Consider the following 20,917-nt stretch of genomic DNA (forward strand, 5'->3'; position numbering starts at 1 on the left):
GGGCTGTGCAATTGCCGACAGGATGCTCTCGATTGTGCATCTGTAAAATTTTGTGAGTGCTTTAGATGACAAGCCAAATGTATTCAGCCTCCTAAGGTTGAAGAGGCGCTGTTGCGCCTTCTTCACCACGCTGTCTGTGGGGGTGGACCATTTCAGTTTGTCCGTGATGTGTACACCGAGCAACTTAAAACTTTCCACCTTCTCCACTACTGTCTCGTCGATGTGGATGGGGGGGGGGGGGTGTGCTCCCTCTGCTGTTTCCTCTGCTGTTTCCTGAAGTCCACGATCATCTCCTTTGTTTTGTTGACGTTGAGTGAGAGGGTATTTTCCTGACACCACCCTCCGAGGGCCCTACCTCCTCCCTGTAGGCTGTCTCGTCGTTGTTGGTATTCAAGCCTACCACTGTAGTGTCGTCTGCAAACTTGATGATCCAGTTGGAAGCGTGCATGGCCACGCAGTCATGGGTGAACAGAGAGTACAGGAGAGGGCTGAGAACGCACCCTTGTGGGGCCCCAATGTTGAGGATCATTGGGGTGGAGATGTTGTTTCCTACCTTCACCGCCTGGGGTCGGCCCCTCAGAAAGTCCAGGACCCAGTTGCACAGGGGGGAGTCGAGACCCAGGGTCTATAGCTTAGTGACGAGTTTGGACGGTATTATGGTGTTGAATGCTGAGCTGTAGTCAATGAACAGCATTCTTACGTAGGTATTCCTCTTGCCCTTTCCACTACATGGAACAACAGATTGCCCCCCCCCCCCCCCCCCCCCCCCCCCCCCCCCCAATAAACAAAAGGGAAGTTTGTTCTTAAGTGTCTGTCCTATAACTGAGAGATTTATATTTTTGGCACTAAACTGTCTCCATATATACCACCATACATTTTTTCAACTGGTGGGGGACCTTCAGACGAGTCTTGTGAGGACTGTAAAATGATACAAATAAAAAGTATTTATTTGTAATTTTCTCTATTTTTTTATACTGATTGTTATCAGATCTTCAACCAAAACCTAATATTTGATAAAGGGAACCTGAGTTTACAAATAACAAAACAAATTATACTTGTTTTATTTATTTAATTAACAAAGTTATGCAACACCCAGTTCTCCTGCCACCAACCAAACACTTCCTGTAGTTCTTGATCAGTCTCTCATATTGGAGAGGTTTTGGCACTCTCTTGCATGCAGAACTGCTTTAACTCAGCGACATTTGTTGTTTTTCATTGGGTGTTGCATAAATTAGTTTATGAAACAAATGAAATATGTAATTGTTGTGTTATTTGTTCACTCAGGTTCTCTTTATCTATTACATTTTGGTTGAAGATCTGATTTAAAAAAATATGCGAAGGTAGAGAAAATTAGAAAGGGAGCAAATACTTTTTCGTAGCCCTGTACACTGAATGAATTGGATTTAACAGATTCAATCAATATGGGATCAACGTTTTCACCTGGTCAGTCTATTTCATGGAAAGAGCAGGTGTTCCTAAAGTTTTTTACACTCTGTACAGTTATAGTTATATATACAGTACCAGTGAAAAGTTTAGACCCACCTACTCATTCAAATGTTTTTCTTTATTTTTACTATTTTCTACATTGTAGAATAGTGAATACATCAGAACTATAACTCATATGGAATCATGTAGTAACCAAAAAACAGTTAACTTCTCTGGGATATGTGGGACGCTAACGTCCCACTTGGCCAAAAGCCAGTAAAAATGCAGAGCGCCAAATTCAAATAAATTACTATAAAAATCTAACTTTCATGAAATCACACATGAAAGATACCAAATTAAAGCTACACTTGTTGTGAATCCAGCCAACATGTCAGAATTTAAATAGGCTTTACGATGAAAGCACACCAAACGATTATGTTAGGTCAGAGCCAAGTCACAGAAAAACACAGCCATTTTTCCAGCCAAAGAGAGGAGTAACAAAAAGCAGAAATAGAGATAAAATTCATCACTAACCATTTTTTACATTTTTTTTTAGTCATTTAGCAGACGCTCTTATCCAGAGCGACTTACAGTAGAGTGCATACATTTTATTACATTTTTACATACTGAGACAAGGATATCCCTACCGGCCAAACCCTCCCTAACCCGGACGACGCTATGCCAATTGTGCGTCGCCCCACGGACCTCCCGGTTGCGGCCGGCTGCGACAGAGCCTCAGCGCGAACCCAGCCCAGCCTGGGCGCGAACCCAGAGACTCTGGTGGCGCAGCTAGCACTGCGATGCAGTGCCCTAGACCAGGACCCAGTTGCACAGGGGGGAGTCGAGACCCAGGGTCTTGAGGATCTTCATCAGATGACACTCATAGGACTTCATGTTACACAATACATGTATGTTTTGTTCGGTAAAGTTCATATTTATATCCATAAATCTGAGTTAAGGCGGGACGCTACTGTCTCACTTGGCCAAAAGCCAGAGAAAATGCAGAGCGTCAAGTTCAAATAAATTGCTATAAAAATCAAACTTTCATTAAATCACACATGAAAGATACCCAATTAAAGCTACACTTTGTCACGGCTATCGTCATATTCTTCCTCCTCGGACGAGGAGAGGCGAGACGGATCGGACCAATACGCAGAGTGGTTAGTGTTCATAATGATTTATTAAAACGAAACTGAATACTGAATTACAAAACAAATAAACGAAGTGCATAAAACGATACAGTACCGTGTGGTGCAACAAACACAGACACGGAAACAAACACCCACAAAACACACGTGAAACCCAGGCTGCCTAAGTATGATTCTCAATCAGGGACAACGATTGACAGCTGTCTCTGATTGAGAATCATACCCGGCCGAACACAAACATCCCAACATAGAAAATCAAACATAGACAAACCCACCCAACTCACGCCCTGACCAACTAAATAAATACAAGAAAAAGGAAAACAGGTCAGGAACGTGACACACTTGTTGTGAATCCAGCTAACATGTCAGAATTCAAATAGGCTTTTCGCCGAAAAAAAACGATGCTATTATCTGAGGATAGCAACAGAGTAAACAAAGAGAGAGAAGCATATTCCAACCCTGCAGGCGCGACACAAAACGCAGAAATAAAAATATAATTCATGCCTTACCTTTGACGAGTTTCTGTTGTTGGCACTCCAATATGTCCCGTAAACATCACAAATGGTCCTTTTGTTCGGTTAATTCCGTCGATATATATCCAAAATGTCAATTTATTTGGCGCGTTTGATCCAGAAAAACACCGGTTCCAACTTGCGAAACGTGACTACAAAATATCTCAAAAGTTACCTGTAAACTTTGCCAAAACATTTCAAACTACTTTTGTAATACAACTTTAGGTATTTTTTTACGTAAATAATCGATAAAATTGAAGACGGGATGATCTGTGTTCAATACAGGATTAAAACAAACTGTAGCTAGCTTTCTGGTCACGCGCCTCTATCTAACAGGACACTTCAAGTGACCCTCGTTCAAGATGGCCGTACTTCTTCATTACACAAAGGAAAAAACCTAAACCAATTTCTAAAGACTGTTGACATCCAGTGGAAGCGGTAGGAACTGCAAGAAGGTCAATTAGAAATCTGGATTCCCAATGAAACCCCATTGAAAAGAGAGTGACCTCAAAAAAAAAATCTGAATGGTTTGTCCTCGGGGTTTCGCCTGCTAAATAAGTTCTGTTACACTCACAGACATGATTCAAACAGTTTTAGAAACTTCAGAGTGTTTTCTATCCAAATCTACTAATAATATTAATATCTTATCTTCTGGGGATGAGTAGCTGGCAGTTGAATTTCGGTATGCTTTTCATCCAAACGTGAAAATGCTGCCCCCTATCCTAGAGAAGTTAAACAAATCAAAATATATTTTAGATTTTAGATTCTTCAAAGTAGCCACCCTTTGCCTTGATGACAGCTTTACACACTCTTGGCATTCTCTTAACCAGCTTCATGAGGTAGTCACCTGGAATGCATTTCAATTAACAGGTGTGTCTTCTTAAAAGTTAATTTGTGGAATTTCTTTCCTTAATGAGTTTGAGCCAATCAGTTGTGTTTTGACAAGGTAGGGGTGGGCATACAGAAGATAGCCCTATTTGGTAAAATACCAAGTTCATGTTATGGCAAGAACAGCTCAAATAAGCAAAGAGAAACAACAGTCCATCATTACTTTAAAACAGGAACATGTCAAGAACTTTGAAAGTTTCTTCAAGTGCAGTAACAAAAACCATCAAGTGCTATGAGGACCGCCACACGGGAAGACCCCGAGTGTCCTCTGCTGCAGAGGATAAGTTCATTAAATTGCAGCCCAAATAAATGCTTCACAGAGTTCAAGTAACAGACACATCTCAACATCAACTGTTCAGAGGAGACTGCGTGAATCAGGCCTTCATGGTCGAATTTCTGCAAAGAAACCACTACTAAATGACACCAATAAGAAGAAGAGACTTGTTTGGGCCAAGAAACACGAGCAATGGACATTAGACCGTTAGAAATCAATCAATCAAATTTATTTATAAAGAGCTTCATACATCAGCTGAAATCTGTCCTTTGGTCTGATGAGTCCAAATTGGAGATTTTTGGTTCCACCCACCGTGTTTGTGAGACGCAGAGTAGGTGAACGGATGATCTCCGCATGTGTGGTTCCCACTGTGAATCATGGAGGTGTGATGGTGTGGGGGTGCTTTCCTGGTGACACTGTCAGTGATTTATTTAGAATTCAAGGCACACTTAACCAGCATGGCTACCACAACATTCTGCAGTGATTCACCATCCCATCTGGTTTGCGCTTAGTGGGACTATCATTTGTTTTTCAACAGGACAATGACTCAAAACACACCTCCAGGCTGTGTGAGGGCTATTTGACCAAGAAGGAGAGTGATGGAGTGCTGCATCAGATGACCTGGCCTCCACAATCACCCGACCCCAACCCAATTGAGATGGTTTGGGATGAGTTGGACTGCAGAGTGAAGGAAAAGCAGCCAACAAGTGCCCAGCATGGAAACTCCTTCAAGACTGTTGGAAAAGCATTCCTCATGAAGCTGGGTGAGAGAATTCAAGAGTGTGCAAAGCTGTCATCAAGGCAAAAAGGGTGGCTAATTTGAAGATGCTCAAGGATAAAATATATAAAATATATTTTGATTTGTTTAACACCTTTTTGGTTGCTACATGATTCCATATGTGTTATTTCATAGTTTTAATGTCTTCACTATTATTCTGCAATGTGGAAAATAGTTAAAATAAAGAAAAACCCTTGAATGAGTAGGTGTGTCCACATTTTTGACTGGTACTGTAAATAATTGTATCTTACGGCTGTAGCTCACTGTTTGAGCTCTGTGGTAAAACCAACTCTTATATCTGGCTGATATAGCCTGTGGTCATAGCTCACTGCTCCAGCTTTAACGGTTGGCCACTGAGCTAATGTCTGTGGTGCTATTAGCCTGTAATCCACAGAGTGTATCCAAAGAATGTCTATCTCTGTGTCTCCCTGGTCTGTCAAAGCCAGCTCATCTATCCCTCTCTCTCTGTCACTGTTCTTTCAAAGCTAACTGGTGTTTCTTTGTATGTCTCACTCACTGACTCACTCATTCTGGGTGGCAGGTAGCCTGGCGGGTAGGAGCATTGGGCCAGTAGCCGAAAGGTTGCTGGCAAGGTAAAATCTATCATTCTGAGTAAGGCAGTTAATCTACTGTTCCCTGGGTGCCGATGACGTGGATGTCTATTAAGGCAGCCCCCCACACCTCTCTGATTCAGAAGACACATTTCAGTTTAATACATTCAGTTGTACAACTGAATAGGAATCCCCCGTTTCCATTCTCTCTCTCTCTGTCTCTCTCTCAGTCTCTCTGCCTCCCTCTTTATCGCAAAGTGAATGTGTCTGTCCCCTTCTCTGAGTATCTGTGGTCTATCAAAGGTCTAACTCTCCGCTCTCTGTGTGTGGGAGGAAGGAGCAAGTCAAGCTAACTATTCTCTCTCTCTGTCCCCCTGTTTTAGGAGTCTCTGGGGGAAGGCGGATCCAGCATCCAGGGTGGCCCAGTGGAGGAGAGGAAGGAGAAGGTGCCCAGCCCTCACCTCAGCCAGCTGGTTGTTCTGACAGCCAGTGAGACACTCTACGGCCTGGCCCAGAGGGTGGTCACCACAGAGTCACTGTAAGAGATGGTCTTTAGACCCCCATTTGAAATCCTGTTTATATCTCTTTAGAAGTCCCTAGAGGGTGGTGGCCACTGAGGGTCGTTCCAAATGAAATCAATCCCAGAGCTCCAGAGTGCGACACTCTGACTTGGCTGTGCGAGTTATACACTGTATTGGTGCATCGATGCAAGCTGGACATTCTACACGCTCACCTCACTCCAAACTTAAAAGGTTTTCAGGCTACTAAAACCATGATTTGGTCAAACAATAATGTGCATTATCCTCATCATTACTGTAATAAAAGTCTCTGCCCTGTCGTAGAGCGACCCGCTGAGCGACCCGCTGTCCTCCACACTCCGGGAGAGAAATGTTATGATTGTAGGCTGTAACATTTCAAAATCCGATTGGGAGAAAAACACAACTTTGGAAGTAACTACTGTTTTCACTGTTGAAGAGATCTCAGCTTTCTATAGGTATTTCTCAACTCTTAATATTGAGCTTTATAGCAACTATTTTACAACCAATATATTTGATATGGCTTACAGAGACGGAGCGTGTGACCTGCATGGCCACCAGCAGTGGGTATCATATTTAGAGTTAGCGATCTAGCTAATGTGTTTTGAGTTCCCACTTACTCAGATGGTTAATTAGCCCCAAATAAATTAGACAATGATATTAGTGCACATAAAGATGCAGGCAAATTCATCTCTATTGAACAAAATACAATTCTGAAAATTCTGGAGCCCTATTTAACAGTACAATATAACAATAGCCTAATTGTCAACCCAAAATTCATGACAATCACTGGATTAGGTAGCACATCAAAATATATTGAATCATGCATTCCTGCATGGACATGTTAGATGAAACAAGGTATTTCCTGAATACCACCTCTTAATAAAAACAATTGTGAATGACTTGATAAGATGACAAAAACAATATTCCACAGTACATGTACAGTACATCTCTCAGATATAGGACAGACTACAGAACAAACATCCTTCTGATATGTTTTGGGGACTGTCTGTTTTTTTTTATACTTCAAGGGGTCTTAAAACTAAAAATCAAATAGCAAAATGATGCTTGGTATGACCTTAAAACAATTCCATATAGCTTAGACAGGGCTTAGGCTCTTAAGGGGTTTTAAAGGAAGGAAGAATGGAATGGTTCTTAGGGGAGAAGACATACCCCCCCCCTCAGAGAATGGAATGGTCCTTAGGGGAGAAGACATACACCCCCCCGCCCCTCAGAGAATGGAATGGTCCTTAGGGGAGAAGACTTACCCCCCCCCCCTCATAGAATGGAATGGTCCTTAGGGGAGAAGACATAACCCCCCCCCCCCCTCAGAGAATGGAATGGTCCTTAGGGGAGAAGACATAACCCCCCCCTCAGAGAATGGAATGGTCCTTAGGGGAGAAGACATACCCCCCCCCCCCCCCCCCTCAGAGCAGTTACTGTAGCGGTGGAAGGGGCTTACACACCACCTAACCCCTCTGTCCTAGCACCCAGACATGCTCAGCATACAATACGCCATTCTGAATAAAGCCATTACTGACTATGGGAGCCTCGTAAAGGGCTGCTCTACCTTTAACGGCTCATTTAGCCATGCTTTAATGGAATAATCAATGAGGGCCCGCCACCCCAGGGCCCTGAGCAAAGATCAAGATTATAGTTGCGAAAGATAAGTGCCTCTCGTCATTGTCTAAATGACGTATTTATATAAGCATAACCCGATAAATGTCAGGGCTTTGCTAGTTATCTCTCCCTGTGGTAACCATGAGATTTGTGGTCATGGTGGGCTGACAACTCACAGATAATGCCATTTTTCGAGTCCATAAAAACAAACGTGTTTGCCCAGGCTCATTTGTGGGAATGTTGTCATATTAAAGGGAGGCAGGCGCAAGCTGTGTGTATGTCTCGTGGCGTATTGGACATCACTTGCGCTTGTTAATGTTCGATGGTTGAATGTAATGCAGTCTGGAAAGGTAATGGTCTTTGTTGAGGTTCTAATTTTGTCCTAGATACTCATTTATTTGGCACACATAGATTTGCAATTCGTTTCAATGTGTTTCAAGCCCGCTTTCAATTATTTCTCAGTAGGCAGCTAGTTTCTACTGCAACAAGCACTTATTAAAAAAGAATGTGTCAACACAATGTGGTTATGTAAGGATCATCTTGGATTACACATAACAGACATTCACATGTTTTGTTCATTTCTCTAACATCTGAAGGGGACGTGTTGCATCACCAAATGAAAAACCCTGTTCCATGGCTAAACGATTTTGATTCATTCTCTCCTTCTCTCTCATATGTATCTATTCCCAACTGAACTTTCGGCTCCAATGAGGTCCATTCATCTCTATGCCTTCCCCTTGCCTTGCGTTGACCTTGTCGCGCGGCCAGTCATTAACGCTTATCACCAGATTTGCACACTCAGTTGACTCTCTGCCCATCATTAAACTGAACTTATTTTCTTGAATTTTGTTTATGTAAAAAATGTAAAAGGATAATAATAGCATTGATGATGATGACACATTTGAAAAATGTCTTCAATCCCCCTGTGCCCCATTTTTACACTGGACTAGCTTTTATTTTTGTTTCTATTGATTTTAATTAATAGTTTTTTCCCCTACAACTTTTCTATGTGGCTCAGTGTTTGCTAATGTATAGCTGTAGTGATGAAAACACAGTGAATGTAAATACTCCCACTGTTTTAGGCTTCATGGCCTGATATGGTGCTGATTTAAACCAACAAGAAGGTGCATTATGACCTGGCCAAAACTCAATTTCTAGCTACTGTACCTCCTACACCCTTCCTCCATCTGATGCTAGGACTGAAACTGCCTCATTAACAAGCACAGGGGATCAAGAGAAGTTTCTAAAGCTCAGGAGAGAGAGGGGAAATGGTCTGTCGGCAATATCCCAATCCATTCAGCTAAAGCCCCTACTCCCCTCTCCCCTCCTACCTCTCTCCGTACCCCTCTAACACTGCTTCAATCTCTGATTTGGTGGGCCTATCCGCCTAGCTAAAAGCCTGTACTGATTTCACTCTCTGTCTCTCTTCCCAGGGTGTTTCTGGCCAAGCAGTTTTAGTTCCTTCGGTCTCACCTGGATACTATGATGCCTGCAGCCAAGAAGCCATTCCTCCAGCAGTTCTACTCACAGGTCAGTCAGTCCACAACTCTATGGATGTATCCCAAATGGCACCCTATTCCCTAAAAAAGTGCACAGGGGCGTTGCACAGTCCGAGTGGCACGAGACGTATGTGATCTTGTCTCAATGTCATCAAGGTATGAAATTATTGTTATTTTCAAATACAATCTCTTTTTGGGGTTAGTTGTGAACAATTTTTAGTGTACAAATTATTATAATTATTACCTGCCACCCGACCATTTGCGGCAACAAAAATAGGCCCATGGCTGAATCTAGTTGCCTACCCCTGTTATAGGGATTAGGATGCCAAATTACAAACGCAACCTACACTACCGTTCAAAAGTTTGGGGTCACTTAGAAATGTCCTTGTTTTTGAAAGAAAAGCTAACTTTTTTGTCCATTAAAATAACATCAAATTGATCAGAAATACAGTGTAGACATTGTTAATGTTGTAAATGACTATTGTAGCTGGAAACGGTTGATTTTGTATGGAATATCTACATAGGTGTACAGAGGCCCATTATCAGCAACCATCACTCCTGTGTTCCAATGGCACGTTGTGTTAGCTAATCCAAGTTTATCATTTTAAAAGGCTAATTGATCATTAGAAAACCCTTTTGCAATTATGTTAGCACAGCTTAAAACAGTTGTTCTGATTAAAGAAGCTATAAAACTGGCCTTCTTTAGACTAATTGAGTATCTGGAGCATCAGCATTTGTGGGTTCGATTACTGACCTTATCAGTGAGAGTGGAAATGACTGTTGACCACAAAGTCTTCTCTATCAGCTTGATCTTTTTCAACGTGTGTGTACCATTACAGAGTCTTGAGGGTGCGTCAGAGTTTCACATTTTCAAAAAGGGACTCAAAATCAATATCTAGCCCAAACGATTTGACACTTTCTAAAGTTCAATGCCAGGAGAAAATTACATTTGAACATTCTCAAATCTTTCTACTGAACGTGTTTCACTTTTTCTGTCCTTACTTACTTTGTACACTGAGTAAAATGTACTGAGTGAGTATTGAATTGACACTGTCCTTGTTATTGGATGCGTCCTAAATGGAACACTATTCCATATATACTTCACTACTTCTGACCAGGGCCCTGATCAAAAGTAGTGCCCTATGAAGGGAGTAGGGTGCCATTTATGACACAACCACTGTCCTTGTTTATACCATTCTCCTTGTCATTCGCTTATAGACTGTCTCCACGGCCAGTGAGCTACGTAAACCCATATGCTGGGTCGTGGCGGCCAAGGCTTTAGACCACGAACAGATGCTGCTGCTGATGGCTGCAGTTAAGTGGGACATTAGGGAGATAATGTCACAGCACAATGTGTAGGTCCTGATGAAGGTAATGTGGCATGTGTGTTTTAGTATGTGTGAATGTAATGACTAAAATATGGTGAAGGACGTGTATGTGTATATTCCTGTAAAGGATATCTTCATAAGGTCATGACCGTTTGTCATGTCATTGCTGTAATAATACAGTGATGGATCAGGGTTCATGGCTGATTTTCCTGTATATATTTTCTGTAATAACCCTAAGAAGCTGTAAACTCCACATATAGAACGCATGCTGGCCTCTGGAACATAGTGGCGGTGTCACACAGTCATGTCCAATGAGTCTATGTAGAGCTGACTTGGCTTAACCTGAAAAAGAGGTTTGTCTCCATACCGAAGGAGATAAATATAATAATTCCTTTAAAATGTATTTATTTATATACAGTACCAGTCAAAAGTTTGGACACACCTACTCATTCAAAAGGTTTTTCTTTATTTTAACTATTTTCTACATTGTTAAATAACACACATGAAATCATGTAGTAACCAAAAAGTGTTAAACATCTCAAAATAAACTCAGCAAAAAAAGAAACGTCCCTTTTTCAGGACCCTGTCTTTCAAAGATAATTCGTAAAATTCCAAAACTTCACAGATCTTCATTGTAAAGGGTTTAAACACTGTTTCCCATGCTTATCCAATGAACCATAAACATTAAATGAACATGCACCTGTGTAACGGTTGTTAAGACACTAACAGCTTACAGATGGTAAGCAATTAAGGTCACAAATATGAAAACTTAGGACACTAAAGAGGCCTTTCTACTGACTCTGAAAAACATCAAAAGAAAAATGCCCAGGGTCCCTGCTCATCTGCGTGAACATGCCTTAGGCATGCTGCAAGGAGGCATGGGGATTGCAGATGTGGCCAGGGCACTAAATTGCAATGTCCGTACTGTGACATGCCTAAGACAGCGCTACAGGGAGACATGACAGACAGCTGATTGTTCTCGCAGTGGCAGACCACATGTAACACCGGCACAGTATCGGTACATCCGAACATCACACCTGCGGGACAATCCCTCCATCAGTGCTGAGACTGTCCGCAATAGGCTGAGAGAGGCTGGACTGAGGGCTTGTAGGCCTGTTGTAAGGCAGGTCCTCACCAGACATCACCGGCAACAACGTCACCTGTGGGCACAAACCCACCGTCACTGGACCAGACAGGACTGGCAAAAAGTGCTCTTCACTGACGAGTCGCGGTTTTGTCTCACCAGGGGTGAGGGTCGGATTCGCGTTTATCGTCGAAAAGAATGAGCATTACACTGAGGCCTGTACTCTGGAGCGGTATTGATTTGGAGGTGGAGGTGGAGGGTCCGTCATGGTCTGGGGCGGTGTGTCACAGCATCATCGGACTGAGGTTGTTGTCATTTCAGGCAATCTCAACGCTGTGCATTACAGGGAAGACATCCTCTTCCCTCATGTGGTACCCTTCCTGCAGGCTCATCCTGACATGACCCTCCAGCATGACAATGCCACCAGCCATACTGCTCGTTCTGTGCGTGATTTCCTGCAAGACAGGAATGTCAGTGTTCTGCCATGGCCAGCGAAGAGCCCGGATCTCAATCCCATTGTGCACGTCAGGGACCTGTTGGATCGGAGGGTGAGGGCTAGGGCCATTCCCCCAGAAATGTCCAGGAACTTGCAGGTGCTTTGGTGGAAGAGTGGGGTAACATCTCACAGCAATAACTGGCAAATCTGGTGCAGTCCATGAGGAGGAGATTTACTGCAGTACTTAATGCAGCTGGTAGCCACACCAGATACTGACTGTTACTTTTGATTTTGACCCCCCCCCCCCCCCCCCCCCGCCCCCAACGCAGTTGACAGCGAGAGGACGTTTATTTTTTTGCTGAATTTATATTTTATATTTTAATTTCTTCAAAGTAGCCACCCTTTGCCTTAATAACAACTTTGTACACTCTTGGCATTCTCTCAACCAGCTTCACCTGGAATGCTTTTCCAACAGTCTTGAAGGAGTTCCCACATATGCTGAGCACTTGTTAGCTGCTTTTCCTTCACTCTGTGGTCAAACTCATTTCAAACCATCTCAATTGGGTTGAGGTCGGGTGATTGTGGAGGCCAGGTCATCTGATGCAGCACTCCATCACTCTCCTTCTTGGTCAAATAGCCCTTACACAGCCTGGAGGCGTGTTGGGTCATTGTCCTGTTGAAAAACAAAATAGTGCCATTAAGCACTGTTAGGTTCTAATTCTCAGAGTATAAAACTCAACGGACACTATGAAAGCTTAACCAAGTTTATTCTCCCAGAGGGTCAATACAGCTGCATTAGACAAAGACATTTTCACACAAGCACTGATATTTAACCGTTCCTCAAGGCTGAGTCTCCTCCTACACATGTATAAAACATCATTCTTTACTGCTAGGCAGGACACTAAGTGATATGGGCCATAAACCTTTATTTCACCCTTAACGTGACCTGACCTGATCTCAACCCCCGTCCATCACTAATCCATGGCTCTCTCCCCTTATCAATGCCGTCCACATGTGATTGCTTCCCTACACTCAACACACGGCTATCATGGTGCCTGGTACCAGACTGTGTCTCTTCTCCTCCCAGAGGATTCCTCCCATAGGATCCCTGATGGCTAACAATAACATATCCTGACATAATGTAAACGTTATACATTACCCTCTCTCCCTCAGTGACATGAATACGTATATTTCATATTCTCAGAACCCAACAGCACAAACCAGAAGGGATGGCGTATCGCTGCATAATGCTGTGGTAGCCATGCTGGTTAAATGTTCCTTGAATTCTAAATAAATCACAGTGACACCAGCAAAGCACCATCACACCTCATCCTCTATGCTTCACGGTGGGAACCACACATGCAGAGATCATCCGTTCACCTACTCTGCGTCTCACAAAGACATGGCTGTTGGAACTAAAAATCTCAAATTTGGACTTATCAGACCAAAGGACATATTTCCACTGGTCTAATTGCTCGTGTTTCTTGGCCCAAGTAAGTCTCTTCTTACTGGTGTCCTTTAGTAGTGGTTCCTTTGCAGAAATTTGACCATGAAGGCCTGATTCACACAGTCTCCTCTGAACAGTTGATGTTGAGATGTGTCTGTTACTTGAACTCTGTGAAGCATTTATTTGGGCTGCAATTTCTGAGGCTGGTAACTAATGAACTTATCCTCTGCAGCAGAGGTAACTCTGGGTCTTCCTTTCCTGTTGCGGTCCTCATGAGAGCCAGTTTCATCATAACGCTTTATCGTTTTTGTGACTGCACTTGAAGAAACTTTTAAATTTCTTGAAATTTTCCGAATTGACTGACCTTCATGTCTTTAAAGTAATGATGGACTGTCGTTTCTCTTTGCTTATTTGATCTGTTCTTGCCATAATATGGACTTAGCCCTATTTGGTAAAACACCATCTTCTGTATACCATCCCTACCTTGTCACAACACAACTGATTGGCTCAAACGCATTAAGGAAAAAAATGACACAAATTAACAAGGCACACCTGTTAAATGCGTTCGAGGTGACTACCTCATGAAGCTTATTGAGAGAATGCCAAGAGTGTGCAAAGCTGTCATCAAGGCAAAGGGTGGCTACTTTGAAGAATCTCAAATATATATTTTGATTTGTTTAACACTTTTTTGGTTACTACATGATTCCATGTGTTACTTCATAGTGTTGATGTCTTCACTATTATTCTACAATGTAGAAAGTAGTACAAATAAGGAAAACCCTTGAATGAGTAGGTGTTCAAAACCTTTTGACAGGTACTGTATATATTTTAATAGAATTGATTGTGTGGTGGAGCTGCGGACCCCTGACCATATCAGATCACACAATATACTGTATTGACATTACTTCTTAGCAAAGCATACTGTAACGACCCTAGCCTTAGTAAGCCCATTACCAAAGGTAATAGTAGTCGTTCTAACCCCCCTAGGATGGTACTCTCTTCCACTGTTCGCTACTACAATAGCATTAAATGTTACATATCAACCCAAGGAAAGATCTCCCCAAGGCACTAGCAATTACCATAAATATTCTACAGGATTATGCAAGGCATCCTTTAGTATAGTAGCTCTCACTCTGTTGAAGATTTATGAGTTTACCATAGTAGTTAATGGGTTGAATTTACACTGAGCTTCCCCTGTTCTCAAAGTACTTTACATTGTCTACCGACAACTCAATCACAGATCTAATCTCATCTACACTACATGGCCAAAAGTATGTGGACACCTGCTCATTGAAAATCCCATTCCAAAATCATAGGCATTAATATTTGCTGCTGTAACAGCCTCAACTCTTGTGAGAAGGGTTTCCACTAGATGTTGGAACATTGCTGCAAGGACTTGCTTCCATTCAGCCACGAGCGTTAGTGAGGTTGGACACTGATGTTGGGTGATTAGGCCTGGCTTGCAGTCGGCGTTCCAATTCATCCCAAAGCTGTTTAATGGGGTTGAGGTCAGGGCTCTGTGCAGGCCTGTCAATTTCTTCCACAGCAATCACGACAAGCAATGTTTGTATGGACCTTGCTTTGTGCATGGGGGCATTGTCACGTTGAAACAAGAAAGCAAGAAAGGGTCTTCCCTAAACTGTTGCCACAAAGTTGGTAGCACAGAATCGTCCCGAATGTCATTGTATGCTGTAGTGTTAAGATTTCCCTTCACTAGAACTAAGCGGCCTGAACCATGAAAAACAGCCCTACACCATTATTTCTCCTCCACCAAACTTTAAAGTTGGCACATTCTCCTGGCATCCACCAAACCCAGATTTTTCAGACTGCCAAATGGTAAAGCGTAATTTATCACTCCAGAGAACGCGTTTCCACTGCTCCAGAGTTCAATGGCGGCGAGCTTTACACTATTCCAGCCGACGCTTGGCATTGCACATGGTGAGCGTAGGCTTGTGTGCGGCAACTCGGCACTGGAAACCCATTTCATGAAGCTCCCAACGAACAGTTCTTGTGCTGACGTTGCTTCCAGAGGCAGTTTGGAACTCGATAGTGAGTGTTGCAACCGAGGACAGACGCGCTTCAGCACTCGGCGGTCCCGTTCTGTGAGCTTGTGTGGCCTACCATTTCGCAAGCGAGTCTTTGTTGCGCCTAGACTTTTCCACTTCACAATAACAGCTCTAGCAGGGCAGAGATTTGACGAACTGACTTGTTGGAAAGGTGGCATCCTATGACTGTGCCACGTTGAAACTCACTGAGCTCTTCAGTACGGGCCATTCTACTGCCAGTGTTTGTCTATGGAGATTGCATCGCTGTGTGCTCGATTTTATAAACCGATCAGCAGCAGGTGACTAAAATAGCCAAATCCTCTAATTTGAATGGGTCCACATACTTTTGTGTATTTTAGTTAAGCTAGACCACGTGACTATGTTGTATTATCTTGAAAAGGGATTGGTACTACTATTTCAATGCATTTGTTTATCTGTTTATAACAAGCAGTGTTCGGCCGGTTGCCCAGTTGGACAGCTTTGTATTTGTACCACAGTAGTTCAAGTTAAGTGCTGTTCTTATGGATCCTACAGTACAGTACACTTACAGTACATCAAGGGAAACCAGCACCACACATCCCCCAAACATGGCCATCTCTCTCCTATTCCCCCTATGAACATTCAATTGCACTGCAGGAAGAAAAACATTGCAAATATAATTTTTGTGGCAATGGGATTTTTTTTCAGCTAGGCTTCCTGGTTAGGAACTAAAGATGATACCTCTCTTTTGAGACTGTCTATTGGAAATGTATTTGAAATACAGTGAGATCTTTCAAATATGGATTATTTTTTAAATCAAATTTTCCGGTAATTCCGGAAACACAAGGTCATCGATAACTTTTAATCTCTTTCAACATGTCGAGATCTTGGTTTAAAGTTTTCTCTTCTCATTCCCCTAACCACTCCGAGAGGTCTTCCGATATCAATTATTTGCCAGTTAGGATTTGAATAATTCATATAACGGAAGAAGTTTGGGGAGTTTAATGCAGATTCAGGAAGCTAAGTTTGAGGTTTGTTAAGGAAAGGTGAGTTTCTTAGGTCCCCTCCTGTAACTATCTCCAGGCTTAAAATTCTCTTCCCAAATGAGTATCAAATTGTTATTCATTCCTTCCACTTATCCCATCATGCATTTTGCATGGGGACGTGTGGCTCGGCGTGGCGTGATGAGCATGAAGCCGGAGCATACGGAGAGAGGGGGCCCTAGTGTTGAGGAACAGATGGGATTTTGCAGTGGAAGCGTGACCGTGGGCCTTACTTGCGAGGCGGAAGCTAAGAGATTCCCCCAAATATGCATAAGCATTTCTGTCTGAACAGCCATAGCTTTAAATCCCGAACCACATCGAGCAAACCACTACACAGCCTTCTAATGAAATACTCAGGCTCACCTTTCTGGATCTGTGGATCGGCTGGAAGACGGCTCTCTGCGAGCATTATTAAGCCGCTCTAAGCCAAACTAATTATGTTTAAGCCAAATAGTCAGAGGAAAAGTGTCTGCCTCACTGACTTGATTTAAACGTATTTGCCATATTGATGATCGCAGCGGACCTAAGAGTTTAATTTACACGACAAGATGAGAGTAACGGTCAGGCTGAGATGTATGCTGCTCATCCAATCTTTTTAGACATAGTATGGTAGTGGTGTGCAGGTCAGCTGTTTGTTCACCTGCCCGAAATTGCTAATAACCCACCCGCCCGACTATATTTAATAAGGTGAAAATCTGAGGCCTGCACCCAACCCTCACCCACTAATATAGAAAATGTGCTCTAGGCTACTATCACAAAAGGCAAAACAATTTTTGGACACGGGGTGCAGGATTTCTTTTTACGGATTGAAATGTTTCTGCTTATAATTTTCAACATTTTAGTAGGCTATTTGTTAGTCAACTTGTCTAAAATTAGATACATGCAGCTTCTCTTCTGTCATTATATGTTGCCCTAGAAGACTAAGTAAACCCTTGCTCACCAGAATATCATAAATCAATAGAATAATTACTTCAATCTAGTTCAAGTTCATCTGCTTCTCTCACAGAGCCAAGACATTTAGGGACTGGGGAGAAAATGCAGAAACTCAACCCTCCAAAAAATTGGGAACGTTTTTCTGTGCAAAATTTCCGAAAGACATCAGTTTGACCGGTTGTAAGGAAATAGAAAGCTGTGAAAACGACCCAAACATGTTTCTGATAAGATTTCAGTTTGGCTTGGATGCATATTTTATATGGCACTATCAGCTTTTATGATGCTGATAAAGATAGCACCTATACAGACAGTATCTAGCTGCACATTCACATTCTCTCAAGATCTGAAATGAATAAATAATATTTCTACACCAAAGAATGTGCCTAGATTTGGTGTATCATTTAACTGCAAGAAATGCTGAGAGGTTATAGACCTACAGTCAGTGTCCAGATTTCAGTTTCCATTTAACCCACCTGAACAGTAGGCTACAGTTCCCTTGACGTGCGATAGGCCTATTTGAAGTTCCGTCTTGTGACTGTCGAATTTGTATAGAGCCTCACAATCATCACACATAACATAGCAGGCACTGCTTTCATAATCTTTTACCACTTCAACAAATCTTTCCCAAACATGACTTTTCTGGCCCTCCCTTCTCTTTATTTTCATCTCTCTATTTCACAGCTTTTCTCTTTTTGAATTAAATTCGACCTTTTTGCCTCCGTGTATCGATGTTATCTTTTTCTGCTCGTTACCAAAAGCATTTGGCGGTTGGCGTGTAGGTTATTCTGCGTGCGTACAGTTGGTCCCTAAAGCTTAGGCTGATGCACTAATGCCAGATAGCCTAAAATAATAAAATAAAAACCTCAACGTAGCCTATAGATATAAATTACACAATAATTACACTTTTATGGATTTTTTTAAGGTATTTTTTTCTTTTTATTCAGCCCGCCCACCACCCACCTTTCATCCACACAATCTTTAATGACCCTAAACCCACCCGCCCCGTGGAGATAAGCGCGGGGAACTGCGGGTTATGAGTCAACCCATGCATCACTACAGTATGTTTTATGATTGACAAGTTATTGATACAGGGTTGTATTTGAGAGGAGATTATGTATGTGGTTTTCATGAGTTTGGGTTGAATATTAGCATCCAATATTGGCATATATTTGCATTTAGATTGGAAATTGTGTCAGGGGTACTGACGTTGTCTCATTTACAAACCAGGCTATTCAAAATGTGAGCGTTTGATGGCACACATTTGTTGTTTGAAAAGACATTCAATGCAGTCCTTGGGTACTTTCATGCATCAAAATAATGTGTGAGAAAATCTATTTTTAGGTTTATGACTGTATGATGATTTTCAGATGCATTTTATTTCTCCTCGTGAATTCTGCCAGTCAGATGCAATACCTTGTACCACCTTTTTAGTGAAAAATGTGTCACCTTCAATTCCCTTTCCAGTGTTCTGCAGTTTGCCAACATGAACCACTACACCCTTCACCATAATTACCTCCATTCAAATCAAATTGAAAATTGCAGACTGTGTAACAAGCGTACAAGCTTCTGGTACAGTGAGTGAGTGAGGAAAACATTTCGCCTTTTTCTGAAACCCCAGTCTGTACTATTGTGGCGTTTGTATCAGCAACAAACAAGGTGTAAGAACACGGTGAAACATGTAGCTTTTGGCATATGGAGAGCGTCAGAGCGATGGGTCTTTGTGTCTAAAAAGCAACATATATTTTTGGGGGTGAAATTAAAGAAAAATGAAAAAGGCCTGACCAGCTGCATCAACACGTCCATGACTGATGTGTCTCTGCTGCTCATGTTGGAATGGAGCGCGGCCAGCAGTCATCTTGTATGGCAAGGGTTGCTAGGACATCTGTGGTGCAGGGGGAGTATGTGAGGGCTGAAAAGTTGGATGGATGTCTGCTCAGCTGTGTTAATGAGAACTCATGTCGACTAACATTATTCACCAGCTCAGCCTTAGAACTGGGTGTTAGCTCATCAACACACAAAATACAAAGTACAATCAACAATACTAATGAAAGTATCTCTGCTTTAAAATATAGCTAACCAGACTTCAGTAGGCATGACACTTTGGGGATTTTGAGAAGTCGTGAAACCCAGAATGATGTCTTTGTAATATATTTATCAGTGGACCAAAAATGTTAATAAAAAAACGAACCAAATGTTATGGTTTTTCTATTCCTCGGGAGTTTGAGGAGTTTAACAAGAGGCTGGGTGATGTGTCCAGACACGTCCGGGTCCCCCTGCCTGTGTCTAACATCCTGTGGGAACACTGCATCTGTCTGGCCAACAGGACTCTGGTGGAGGGGTAAGTTGTTTACTTGCATATACAGAATACAGTGACTGATTTCTACATAAAAGCAGGAATGTTTCCCCAGAGAAGCCAGGAGGCTTCAGAAGATGGAGGAACAACTCCTACATCCTTGCTTTGATTTACAAAACACTTTAATTGATTTCTAGATAAAACACTTTTTCAGCAGATATACTGCAGCCTTCATCAAGGGGCTGAGTGGTGCCTGATGAGTCATGTTATTCCTTTTAATAAAACCTTTCCAAAAATAGTAAATAATGTCTCTCTGTACCCACTTACAGTTTGTGATAGTATATTTCAAAGGTACGAATCAGCGATTAAAAAAAATATATGTATTTGCTTTAAAAAAAAATATATATATACAGTATGTGTATGCTTTTTTTATGAGCAGCAAAATGCTGCTGACTAGTTGTAATGCCAGCAAATATATTATGATAAGCACAGCAGGAAAAATAATATCTGTGAACACAAACCTACTGCTCATTCAATTATGGTTTATAGTGAGTTTATTACCACATGCTAATATGTACCTGTGGAATAGCGGGATTTACTGCCAGTGGATAGGAGAGGTGTGGACATTTTAGCTGCTTCGTTCATCTCTTATTTTGACGTCTTTTTGGTCGAGGGGCCCGTTCCTTGCTCCCAGGGTACACTCGTAAATATCAGCTGGGACGCATGTCATAGGCTGAATACCTCAAGTGAGTTATTGAATAAGGCCGTATTGGAGCCCCTGTCGTCTCCCGCAGTAAGGTACGACCACAAGGTGCTTCGAGCCCGAACATCGATCAAGAAAAGTTTGATTCTCTTTTCTTTACTCCCCCCCTCTTTTTTTCTTCTCAAGGTTTGAACATCCTCTTGATGGAACATCTGCTTGTCATAAATAAATAAAAAACGAAATGTTAGAGTACCGCAAAGGAACGCGCTGATTGCCTAGATAAGCACTCAAGACATGAGTGCTCCCAGCTTTTCTCCAGCTTTCTCTGACATTCTCCTGAGACAACTCCTCTTCAGTCCTCTTATCCCCTACATATGGTAGCAACTAGCTAACTC

General features: G+C 42.2%; 1 pseudogene; it reads left to right on the plus strand.

The window, feature by feature from the left end:
• The window catches only part of LOC120022593, a 282,457-nt pseudogene that overhangs the window by 245,382 nt on the left and 16,158 nt on the right, over nucleotides 1–20,917 (plus strand).

This window comes from Salvelinus namaycush, chromosome 27 (assembly GCF_016432855.1).
Source record: "Salvelinus namaycush isolate Seneca chromosome 27, SaNama_1.0, whole genome shotgun sequence".
NCBI lineage: Eukaryota > Metazoa > Chordata > Actinopteri > Salmoniformes > Salmonidae > Salvelinus > Salvelinus namaycush.